General features: G+C 41.2%; 2 long non-coding RNA genes across 3 annotated transcripts in view; one reads left to right on the forward strand and one right to left on the reverse strand.

The window, feature by feature from the left end:
* Positions 1 to 13,086, forward strand: part of LOC122537948 — a 45,658-nt gene that overhangs the window by 7,704 nt on the left and 24,868 nt on the right. The window lies entirely within an intron of this gene.
* Positions 684 to 4,617, reverse strand: LOC122537949. Of its 2 annotated transcripts, none has more exons than XR_006308745.1 (3): positions 4,429 to 4,617; positions 1,731 to 2,935; positions 684 to 1,562 (listed from the first exon to the last, which is right to left on the reverse strand). It is a non-coding gene; the product is annotated as an uncharacterized LOC122537949 (long non-coding RNA). The 2 variants fall into 2 exon arrangements; XR_006308746.1 differs by lacking the exon at positions 4,429 to 4,617 and adding an exon at positions 3,022 to 3,518.

The raw sequence follows: 13,086 nt of genomic DNA on the forward strand, positions 1-13,086 counted from the left end.
TAATAATATCTGCACAGATTATTTTAGGAAATCATGAAACAATTGTTAATATTGACAAATGTTTCATTCTCTTTTTTTTTTTTTAATTAATAAGCATTATCTGAGATTGCAAAATTTTTCATCGTGTCGCTCGCGATTGAATTAATTTTAGGCCAACTTGATCTTCGGGCGTATTCAGATTTTCTCAAGAATCCGAAATATCTACGCGGTTCATTGCTTTTCGAAACTTGGCTCTCCGATAAATCAATTCGAATCATAATAATCTTCAACAGTTCGAAAACAACCGCTCTCATTCATCTCATTCGCTCGAATTATCAGATTTATTCCTGGCCGTGCGAGCGCGCAAAGAAAATATTTAATCGGCGATTGTTTGCTTTCAATATAATAGACCGAAAGTGGGGAGGGGGGAAAAAAATTGTACAATCGGGAATCAGATATTTGACGAAAAGAATTGTGGCGCTAGATAGGCGCATGCGCGGGCGTCTGCGCGCGAATGATGCATACAACGCATCGCTAGCGATAGGATCAAGTTCAATACGTATCTATAAATTGGTATTAAATCCAGTACCCGAGATTTAGTTCATAGGATTCCAATACACTTCTTACGCTCGTTCATTGGCGGTCGGAGAATTTTAAGATTAAGAATTTAGGGAATTTAGAAAATACATGTGTGTATATATATATATATATATATATATAGGGAATTTCTGATAAAGTAGCAGTACCATTTGGCAGTACATTTTTTTATTTCCTAAAATTCAGATCTGTTCAGGTCTGAATCTACTCGAAAGTACTGCTTTTCCTTTCAAATACATGGTAGTCGCGATAGTTTCGAATCTGATGGATTTTCTTGGTGAATTTCCAAACCTATTTACAACGTAGTGTTCGAGACCATCGCTGTGCACTGCAATCACCAGTTAAATAACAGAAGCAACGACCCATCTCCAGAAATATGCGAGTGTAACAGCGATATATTTCAGGGAAACTCGGGGATATGTTGTCGGAAGACAACGATGACCTGGTGACCCTGTGTTATCTAACCGGACAGAGCTAGCAGGACTTCTTTGCTCTTTCTTTCTTTTCCAAGCCTTCCCCCGTTGCGTCTGGGAATCGATAACGACGCTTCGATTTCGAGCTCGTTCACGCGATTCATTCTGCCTGACCGACCGAAGTCGCCGGGTTCCCTGTGTTACCGACCCCTTTTCGGGCTTATTGGCTGAATCCGTGCATAGGTTATCCCCCTTCCGGGACGGGGAAACCCTTCTCGGGCGAAATGCATTTTTAACCAGGCCACCGAGGCATTTGCGAGTCAGATCTTCGCCATAGGGATTACGTCTCGCTGGCCGACGATCCTTTTAAAACACGACGCACGTCTTACTGGAGCATGAAACGTGCACATGAAACTTCCTCTCTACCTTCTGTGCTTCTAGGGAATTTTTCGTCCGAGGAGATGCTTCTTTCTTCTTTGATAAGCGAGAGGATAATTCACGACGTTGGATAACTCAGCCAAATTCAGCCATATGCTTGACAAATGCTTCTTCAAACTTCCAAAGAATCGAAACCTGAAATGAAAAAAACTTCTGTTCCTCCATTTTCACTGGTACTAATAGAATCATTTTTGGAGACACCTTGTACGTGTAATCTCGTTTTTGAGACGCACGGTGAAAACTTTCGCTCGCGTCACATTTTATCTTTCGCATTTTCACACCGATATCGGATAAATGACATACCTCGCGGCGAGACACATCGTTGAAATCGCTCGATGTTTTCTCCATCTGGCCACCGTCTTGGATTGTTTTCGAGGCGTCGTTTTATCGGAGAAGAAGAACCGTGTGGCGACACACGATAAAATTAAATGTTCGGTGGCTTGACCCGGCTCGGCTCACATCGCGCCGCTATTACCCGGCTTGAAAGCATCGGGCCCCGGCTCGAGATGCACCGCGGCGCATACTGATTGCGTCACGCTCGAAAAATAGGCACGCGTCCCAATTTCGCGAGTGTTTTGACCGGACGTTTCTCGGTAAACGTCCGTCCCCCTGATTAACAGACGCGACGCTCGACGACAGGTTGCCCAGGCCTCTTTGATCCACCGCTGCCTGATTTTATCGGCCATTTGCTTCACTGGCAGCCGAAAATCTCGCTCTCCCCTTTGATAGTATGTACATTGTTTCGAAACGATTGCCAGCTAAAATTTTCGCGACGGTTCTCGATGGATTGACATTTCTATTCCTTTTGATATTCATACGTGCATCTTCTGTACACACGCTCTTCCATGTCCCCTGTTACTTTCACAATCATATTGTTACGTAACTATGCATCATTTTTATACACTTTCATTTTAATAAAATAATGAACGTGCACATGAAAGTTTATGCCTTTATCATAAGTAAAATAAGCGTTTCGTCCTAACCAAATTTAATGTGTAAATTACAAACCTGTTGAGGTATACTAATTTCTTATTTCTGTGAATAAATGAAGGATCTAGTGAGGTTTGATTTGCTTTTGGGATTGATCGTATTAAGACGAGAATACAAGTACAATTGTAAGCAATATGATTCATAGAGATTTTTAACATTAAAGAGATAGTTGTCCTTCGAGTCTAGAAATGTAGACTAAAATTTTAACTCTGAGAACGAGATTGCCAATACTTCTTCTTTATCACCACCCTCTTCTTCTCTTCCCATTGTTATCACCTTCTCCTCCTTCTCCTTTTTTTCGATCACCCTCTCCTCCTCTTCCTTTTTCTTTTTTCTTTTTTTTTTTTTATCACCCTAAGAAATAGATATCTATGAGTAACCGATATCGTAACAGGTTGTCTGATAAAATTATATGATCGTGTTTACTTTGCCTTCAGATAAAGCCTCTCTCTGTTCGACGACGAAATTGATTCAAAATTGCAACTTCATCCATCGAAACAGAAATAATCACGCGAAATCTGTGAATATGATTTAGAAATAATTAACAATCCATTCCTGTCTTTGTCTTAAAAAAGCAAAAATTCCTTAAAATTTAATTTCGTACCACTTCTTGGTATAGGAATTTGTTCAATGACGGATTGATCTGGCGAGTTAATCCGAGCGAGGCAACGCTGAGTAAATTCGCGATATCGGCTCTGGAGTACGCACCGTTAAACGGCGCAATAAAAGAAAGTTGGCTGGCTTAATTAATTGGCGGAATAGTTGAGTTTACATATTGTCGACAGATCTCCGGAGGATCGTTGCGTTGTTATCCGTTGTTATACGTTCGCTTTCGTGGCTTTCCACGCGCGGAAACTAGCCCGAGGTAAATGCAGTGTGACGATCAAATTGCTCCTTATCGGCTCGGTGCCACGGTGTTGCGGAAAATTACACGTAGCTGGCAATTCTTTCCATGAAATTTCGTTCAGACTATTCCTATCACTTTCTAGTACGATTTTTTTTTCTTCAACTTTTGAAAATCAAAATTGCATTTGATCGTCCTATGTGTTATTAAATTTTTTCCATTTTTGCGCCTTAATACCTCACGAATTTTTGGATATATTTTAATCAATTCAATCTTCAAATATATTTTAGAATTTAATCTTTTTAACAGAATTTTTGTTGTTGTATGATATCAAGATATATATTATATTATTTAATAATATTTAAATATCGTGACGAATAATCGGGTTAGAATGTTTAACTGAGTCTCGATTAAATTTACTTAACTTGCGTTTAATATTCCAGTTTAACATTATTTTATTGCAAACTGATCATCTGCGTTGATCGTCAAAGCTCGAAGATATCCGAATTTGTAATCTTATCTTTGATGAACAGATCGTAACGACGTATTATTTTAAAATTCAGTTGTTAAACTTCTTAAACTCTTCAGTTTACAATTTTTAGATTAAATCGTTACACACATAACGTAATTCTAAAATTCAATTTGTCAAATTTAGAATTTCAAAATTAATTCAACTTAATTAATTATTTCAATCTTAAAAATTGATCCAAGTTAAGCCTTCTGAGTCCGTTAGTTTTTTCATTTTTCGCCAAACTTTCATTTACAAAATACACGTAAGAGTCGAACAAAAAACACGATCCCAGGAAGCGTATAGACGAATGAGATTCACCGCTATATAAGTTCTCGCGATTCTTTGCGCAACGACAGAATTAAACTCGCTTGAATTCGCGAAAGTGCGTTTCGAAAATGTGATCGTGCGTCTCCGGCCGTTCAATTTCTCCGCGTTGCGACGCCTGTCGGATTTAAACGAGGCCAGTGTCTCTCAGCTGACTTTACTTTCAACAAACCGAACGATTACATTCCACTGTGGACCTGTGAAAATAGAGATGGCTGGGGTTCGATCGAAGTGAAATGTTACGTTGTTGAACAATTTAACCTGATAGTTGTCGTTGCGTCGGCTCTGGTGGCAATAAAGGTCAATAACTATTTGTCTGACAAGATACTTACGCAATTGATAGCTAGGTGCCAGGTATTTCTGGCTGACGCATTCATCGGTGGTCACTAGATCGAACCGAGTCGTCTCTCCTTTCTTCTCCAACGAAGTTTGTTGCTCCGTTTTATTGTTCGGTCGAGGAGGACAAAACGATCGAATAATTGTAGAAAGTGGCAAAGATTTTCAATTGGTAGATGTATATTTGAAAGAAAATTTGTAAAGATTTTTAGAAGGATTTTTAAGTATTTTTTAATATTGTTTAGTTAGAGAAATTCTTTTACATTTAATCGTAAAAAAGATACGAACATTAAAAATTTTCTAACTAATTTTACATTGATCGCGTAGGGAATTTCTATACAATACATCTACAATTTCTTCTACAAGTTAATCCCAATGCAGGAATTCGTCGAGTGCCATTCGTACGTGCATATTCAGCATGTTCGTTTTTCGTAACCTGTTATGCGTCTGCAATCTCTTTTGCAGAGATAGACACTGTCCACTCTAGTTTTTACTTTCGTCTATAAATATCTACGCGTTTCCTTCCCGTTAATATTCACGTTCTGACATCGTTTCATTAATCTGGCTCGCATTTTCTATGGGAGAAACGTGCAAAGATCTCTCGAGTCACGTTGACTCTTGAGCGAACCTAACCTCGATCGGCGCATAAATATCTATGCATCTCTAAAGTGATAGGGCTTTTTTTTTCATGCTCCTCTCGGTGGAATGAACATACGAGAATAACGATACTTTGATATGTGCTGGATCGCGCATTATTATCAAACGAGTGTTAAAAATGATCCGAGATGTGTTATGCAGCTGGCTGAAAGGGGTACATTATTCATTTGATCTCTGCAGCAGCCTTGACGTGACTCGAAGTCAGCTGATATGGCGATCAACTGATATTCGCTGGTGTTAGCACTGAAGCAGAATTTATATTCTTCGAACCGAGATTCACTGATAAGTGTGGAGAAAACGAGAAAAATCTGTTTCGTGTTTCTACGAACTTGGTTCACATTGGGAGAGCTAACCTTTATCTTGGAACTTGGGAAAATTGGCACTTCCTTTACTGTTGTTTTGTTAATGGGGTAAGAGATCTTTTGACGAATTCCCCCTAATATCTACGATCCATTTGATTTAGAAAAATTAACGGGAGCTCGTCAATTGCTAGGCCTTGATAAAATGGTCGAAGAACGGATAAAAAGGAGGTTAATAGTCCCATCGATAAGTCTGATTAATTCTTGAGAGTCATTGAAACGTTCGTTTATCTATTCTCTTTTTTTTCGGTTCAATAATGGCGGGAGTCATTGATCTTTGTTATGGTGATAAGATTCAGCGAGTATTCGAGACTAACACGAAAATTAGAGGTTAGATCAAAGAATCGAAGACGTTCAGATATCAAAAGATATGGTATGATCGCGTTAACCTCTAATGGGCCAACTCGATACACAAACAAACCTGATACATGATCCAATAAAAGAAAAAAAAAAGTTACCAGTTGCAATTGCGAGTGACAATCGTGATTTGAGACTCAATAATTGTAACGAAAATCTAAGGAAGACCACCTGCGCCGAGACACATGTGGCCACCGCAAGCAACAAGCAAAACCAGCCAAGGTGCGAGAGAGAAGGGAAAAAAAATTGCGCGATAAATCGGCGCTAAAGAATTCGACCTTGCTCGACGTCCAGCTAAATACTCGTTACCGAAGAACCCATATACCCGGATCGATTCCAGCGAACAAGGCTCTGGCCTCTCTCTGAACGCGTCCACCGGTGATCGATCCTCGGGAGCGTAGCCAGAAAACCGGATCCGATGGCGCGCGGCTCGCATAAAGAAGCGCGTAAACCGAACGATACTACTCGCGGCGACTTTGACGCTGTTGTGCCGGTCGGAGCCGCATCGTTGCCGGGCGTAACAACTGCAAAGCTGCAGCCAGTGCAATCGTCGGCAGACGGACTAACTTCGCATGACGTCACTTCAGCCAGCGTATCATTTTTAGCCCACATATACAACCGCGCTCCGCTCGAGGTTTACTCCCCGCCCTCGCCATCGTCGTCGTTCCACCACGTCGAGGTTGGCTCGCGTGTGGATGAAACTGGTGAATGCACACACGGCCGACGGACTCTGTGGACAGTGCGAGTGACCGAGTGCGCGGTATAGGCCAAACTCTTAGCTAGCGATAGGTTTGAGTTGAGTGGGCATCGCAACTGTTAGCAGCAGTTGGACTTGACAATTTGTAATCTATTAGCGTTAGTTAGTTGTTCGCGCACGTTTGGGATTATTAGGATTATTCAAGTCATTGGGAAGTGACGAATTCCCTTTGAAAGGGATTGCAGTCGTTGGACTACACGATTCGAAATTTTGCATAGACATTAGCGTCTAAACAACTAATTGCTAGTGTGTAATTGGTTCGAATAGAATGCACTTGGTTCACGTTGAATTTGTTCGGATACGAAATCTCGTTCGAGTACCTCGCTAGGTGCAAGTGTAGTCACGAGCTCATGTTTTTGTGGAAGATGGTAGGTTCCTCGATTGCATTGTGGGCGCTTTCCCTTGGCACTAGTGACCGAGCTGAAAACATTGTCCGCTCATACCGAGAGTTCTCGAGGACGATAGACTCGTGTGGTCTTTGCGTCAGTGACTCTCATCCCCATATCCTAAACTCGTCGCGATATTTTTTCCAAACTCTCAACATATTATTTTTCAATTATTTGCCTGTATACATATCTACATATATACAGTCTTTATTTTCGATAAAATAAGTATTGATTCACTTCACATTCACTTCGTGTTTACTTTATGTGCAAAAGACTGAAATAAGGATGAAATATGGAGAAACAGTGTCATAACCTCAACAGCGTTTCAAACGAGAAAGGGAACGATGCACGGTGGCACGTAGGATGAAAAAACCGCCTCGAAAGAACTCGTAAATGATGAGATAGGTAGGGTTTGAATGGGAGAATGAGCACGCTTTCAGCAACTGGGGTTGCAATGCTTTTCGCAGGGACAGTTTCAAGAAAAGCCACGGAATTCATAACCTCGACGAGTTAACGAATATTTAAAAAATGTTTATCATTGCATCGTATTGCATTTAATTTCATTCAATCAATGAATATTATAAACTATAGAAAGTTGCAAAATTTTTAGATTCTCAAAAACAGGTTGAATTATTGCCGAGTAATTAATGAATTTCTAAGATTCGTCAATCACCAAACTTACAGCTAGCGCGCAAGAAAATTTATTAACAATTGAATAAATTATACAGCGTGTGTTATCGATCCGTAGAACTTCCTTTATTTATAATATTGTTTCAATTGATCGTCAAGTTGACGCTGTCGTTTTCGTTTATTATATCGTCAGTTAAATGTGAAAGCTTGAGGGATATTTATGGGATATTTATTGGTTAAGTGGAACGAGTTGATGATGGGGAATTTTTGGCCACGTCGAAAGTAAATTGACAGAAGGTTGGACGTTTCTGGCAGCGTTGGCCGGAATGTGCATCGCTAGCATGGAGTAAGGACGAACCGAGGACAATAGCTGAGGATGCATTTTTGTCCCCGGAACGCTTGCTGAATCTCTAATACCAATGGGAGGAGTGGTTTCGTTCACCGAGATATCGCTATAAACTCGACTGCCACACTGCCGCTTCCTTGAAACCTGAGTTTCGAAAAACACCTGTAGCTGTTCAATAACCATCGACGATTATCACTATAACTTCATCAGCCGATTAATTTAGCAAATTATCCAATCTACATTAATTAAATGTATAGTCCATATAATCATATTTTGTTGCTACAGAATTTTTTATAGGTTATGATTTTCGTTTTTCCCGAGTATTTCTATCCGTCTGCCTTTTGAAATAGTCACGCGTACCAGTATATATCCTTGATCGTAGAAATTCCGTCAAGTTCGTGTATCGAACGTCGTGGCCGGGGATAAATCAATATTGGAAACAGTACGGGGGCTAGATGTTCGTCGGCACGAGCAGCCGAGTCACGAGTGTAAAGGTTAGGTTTGCTTATCTCACGCGAAAGCCGTATTAATAATCCACCGTGCTGTGGTTTTACGTTGCTTAAATGGAACAGCAGACTTCGCTTTTAGCCAGCCGTATGAGGAATCCGGCGATTTAACGATCAACTTTAATGATAAGCCAGCAGAAACTGCAGTTTCTGCCTGTTATTTTTCGTCTCGGGTTTCGAAACTTGCGGTTTCTCGTCTCATTTCGCGTACGCTTGCAGTTCAACGGCTAATGACTAGGGATGTTCGGCTAGCCGACCAGTCAGGTCGGGTTGGAAAACGTCAGGTCGGGCAGGTACCTGACGCATACGAACGTTCGGGTAGGCCGACATTATTTCGGGTTTTCAGATACCTTGATGCTCTGAAGCCTGTTCAAAAAAAAATCAGATATGGCAGGTTCATTGTCAGTCAGATTCGACCGAGTTTATGAAATATATTTGCTCAGAATTCGAGAATTCCTACATCGACTAATATTCATATTTTTTATTATTTAATATTATTAAATCGATTAATTGCTTCTTTTCTCAATATCGTACTAATTACGTACGTAAAAATGAATGCTTCCCGGATGTTCGATCGTAATAAAAAGTACACAAACATGTGAATACGTCCCTTTACGTTTACAAATTACAAAACTTCACGCTAAATTAAATCGCGGGGAGTCGACCGAACATTTCCACTGACTCCTTGCGATCTGAGCCGATAACCGATCAGACTACCCGACTCTTTGTGCATCTGGGTACCCGTTTGAACCCTACCCGACCCGACCCGAATCCGAAATATCGGGTACCCGCACACCTTTATTAATTACCGTTCCTTTCTCTTGAGAAACGTGACTGGTTCTCTATTGCAAGTTGTTGGAACGTCATTAGTCATTAGATAAAAGATTGTGGTTACGTATTCCAGGGAGTTTTTGGTTAGATTGCGTTCCAACGAAATTTAAGTCATTTTTCTTTCATCTTCTCGCATTAGCTGAAAGTTAAAAAGAAAATTCTAAAGTATATTGCTACGAACCAAAAGCTTACACTCTGAGGAAGAAGGTGGACATATAAAACACATACAGTTCTAATTACCATTCGACGAAATCTTAAATTTAGACTCTACTATTGGTGAAGCGAATATATAGAGAATTAGTGCAATTTCCGAGACATTGCCTCGCTAGTCGAGGGTAAAAACCACACTGGAAAGTGTACACACACACACACACACACACACATACACACACGATTGAATTGTCGGTTCAGTTCCGTTTATTGAACCGTATCGCGATTATCGATCACGAAACCGTGGAAAACATAGTAGTTTTGTCCGGTGGTTCACGTTGTTCGTTGTTGAACGATCGTTGACAGGACACGCGCCACACGAAATTCGAGGCGGCTCGCGCGCACAAATTGCGCCAGCAGCAACAGCAGCAGTAGCAGCAGTTTCGTCCAGACACCGGTTGCGCTCGCGTGCACTTGTTCACGCAACACGACATGGCCTCCGGTTATCCGTCGCTTCTTTTCTCGTCCCGTCCACGCTAATGGGCGTTTCAGTCTGCCTGCAATTGCATTATACGCGCGCGTTATGCAACCACCGAGGGCTCTGGCTCACACGCCCTCCCTCTCTCATCCCCTTTTTGCTGCTGCTCGCCTTTTCAAGGGTGAGTTCCTGAGTGACATGCACGTTGCGTTTTTAAGCTGATAGAGTAACTTTCGACCGCCTCTTCTGTCTCTTTCTCTCTGGATTTGACCGTTTTGTAAATTCGAGCGGTTTGCGTGTTGAAAAACAATGGAAAAACTTCGGAAACGGTACAGCAATTTGCTGGCAGAGTGGAACAACGTGGCAGTTACGTACTGGATCTTGTAACCAGTGGAACCATTCAGATCGGCCATCGGATGTGTCGTTGATCTCACAAGTTTTTACTAGAAAAAAAAAAAGTTTGATACTCGTTGCTTGGTATCACGAATTTAAAGTAACGTGGAAAATGTCACGTTCGTACGCGATAAGCAAAATCCACGCCGGTGTCTTTAGCACACGGCTAAGGTCGAACAGTTCTTTTTTTTTTCTTTTTCTCCGGTGCATAGACTAGATAAGTAGTCTCGTGGTCTTGAACGTGACGCGGCCATCATCGTTCGCGGTGAATATCCTTCGAATTCCTTTGTTCTTGCTCGCGCCCGGGGATCATCGGGCTCTTCGGTTTGAAGCGTTATTGGATTACGTTCTTTCTGCGGTTTCTTTCCACTCGCATTCTCACAAACACCGCCACACGCGTAGCGTTAATTTTTTTGTTTTTTTCCAACATTCTAGCACATGCACCGGATCATCTAGTATTCTTCATTTCGAGATTGATACAACGGGTATCGTTGCCAGTTCCTTGACAGGTGGATTGGTTTTTGACGAGCGAATAACGAACGAAGCAAATAAACCTCCGAGACGTAACATTTAAATATTCTTCTACGAATTTCGCAAGTATCGTTACGCAATTGCATTTTCTGCCGAATGAGAAATCCATCCTTAAAAATATTGGCTAAATTCCGTGTTTCTCGAAATTCTCTCGAGTAAAAATATCGTTTTGAATACTATTCTTCTATATTCCACATTCCGCTGATCGTGGGAACTTACTCGAGAATCGTAGAACTTCCAAACATTCTAAATACAGTTTGCCTATTGGGTAACCTCGCGTGCATGTGTGTCGTACATGCTCTGCTTTACTGTTAATCAGCAGAATTTTCATGACTAGCGAGATCGTGCGACGATCGGTTCGACTTGTAACCGTGGAGTTCGCAGTCGCGTAAATATTTATCAGTGGACGAGGGGTCACTCGGCGGAAGTGGTAACATCGGTATTGGTATAGGTCAGTTTATTTTCGAGCGGAATACATTATCGATCGGGCCGTTAATCGTTATATATATGCGACGTAGGTACACAAGCCAGACTGACTGCCTTATATGACTGTCGCTTATCTTACTCCTCTTTCTCTTTCTTCTTCTTTTTTCGTTCCCTTCTCGAGGAGTAAAAAATGGCCTGCTTGCACGAGAGAACACGTGAGTCGCCGATATGTATTATACATTCTGTCTCTTTCAACGGAGAGACACTTCCATGCAGAATTCTGTTCGAAAGGGCTTTGAAAGTAATTTCAGTAATTTTGCTTGTCGGTGGAACTTAGGGAACGTAAATTTGGAATTTTTAAAATGATTTAAGATCGAAGAGGAACGAGAGTTTATCAAACATTTTCTAGAGCAAACAGCTTCACTTTCGTGCGAGTCGAGCATGGTCAAGGGTAAGCTCTCTCTCTCTCTCGTTCGTCGACTGCAAATTACTATTTTCATTTTTTCCTGTCTTTTTTTTTTCTTCTTTCTCAGTGCCTTTATACAAGAGGATCATTTGCACGCCGTGTTATTGGCGTGCCGGTTGTTTTTGCGTCCTCGCAATCATGCTCGTTGTCCTCGAGCAAAATGACGTTTCATATCTGCGTTCGGCTTGAATTTTGCGGAAAACCAGATAGAAGTGAACGAAACTCCAAAAACTTAGATTATTTTTAAAATTTTACAACGCTTCTATTATCATATAGTATAAATTTCAAACGTAGTGAGATACAGATTCACAGTATCCTGCTGGTACTAAATGGTTCCACGAAGCGGAGTGGTTTCTTGGTTAATTCAAGATCCTTCGGGAGAGAAATTCCCTAGATATTTTTGCCACCTGTCAACCAAGGAAGGGAGACTGCCCTGTCAGACTCTGTTTCTTCTCTATTCCCACGGCGTGTCAATGATTCTCAAACTTGACAGACCTCTGCCCCTTTCCGTCTGAACCATGATGTTACATAAGCTTCACGGTTTTGCCAAGGTTTCCGCGCGAACAGACAGCCGTTTCTGACATCGTCATCGAGCCAATCGATTTCGTTTTACTTGGCCGCCGGATATTATCGCAGTCTTGTTGCATACGACGTTCGAAGGTGTTCTGAAAAGCTTAGAAAGAACGCTATATCCAGTATCGTGCACCAATGTCGTGCTTCGTCATTCAGGTTCTCCAATGGGAGATTGGTACGACTGGTACCACTATTTCCACATTGTCACCATGATTAGTGTTTTTGTTCTCCCTTGATATTACTATTTTGGTGATTTTTCTATTGAAAAAAAAAAAGAAAAAAATGTGACCTGAGTCTGTATATTGATATCGTGCATCTGTGTTTTCATTCATTTTGATCTCATTCGTTTTTCCGCTCGTCTTCTTTTCCTTTTCTTTAATGAATATCAATATGATGTAGACATTGTAAAGAAACTACCTGCTATTAGAGTTTCGCGTACGTCGACTTTACGCGACGAAATTAGTTTCGGAAGAACGATCTAAGACAGGATGATGTTCGAGTCAGATGCCCCTCACAAAACCCAAGAATCTGGAATTCAATGAAAGCCCACGAAGAACTTCCACCAACGGGGGGGGGGGGGGAATGAAGGAACCACCGAAGGACCGTAAAACGAATTAATTAACCGGTAATCATCAGGCATTGTTCGTTCATGTGAACCAAGCGAACGAGAGAGAGAGAGAGAGAGAGAGAGAGAGAGAGAGAGAGAGAGAGAAAGAGAGATTATACGTCAAAGGGGGCCCGAACGAGAGAGAAGGAAGAAGGAAGAGGGCCGTAGGTATCGTAATACAATACTATTAGTTGAACTTGA

This window comes from Frieseomelitta varia, unplaced genomic scaffold, assembly GCF_011392965.1.
Source record: "Frieseomelitta varia isolate USP_RPSP 00005682 unplaced genomic scaffold, Fvar_1.2 scaffold_940, whole genome shotgun sequence".
Lineage (NCBI taxonomy): Eukaryota > Metazoa > Arthropoda > Insecta > Hymenoptera > Apidae > Frieseomelitta > Frieseomelitta varia.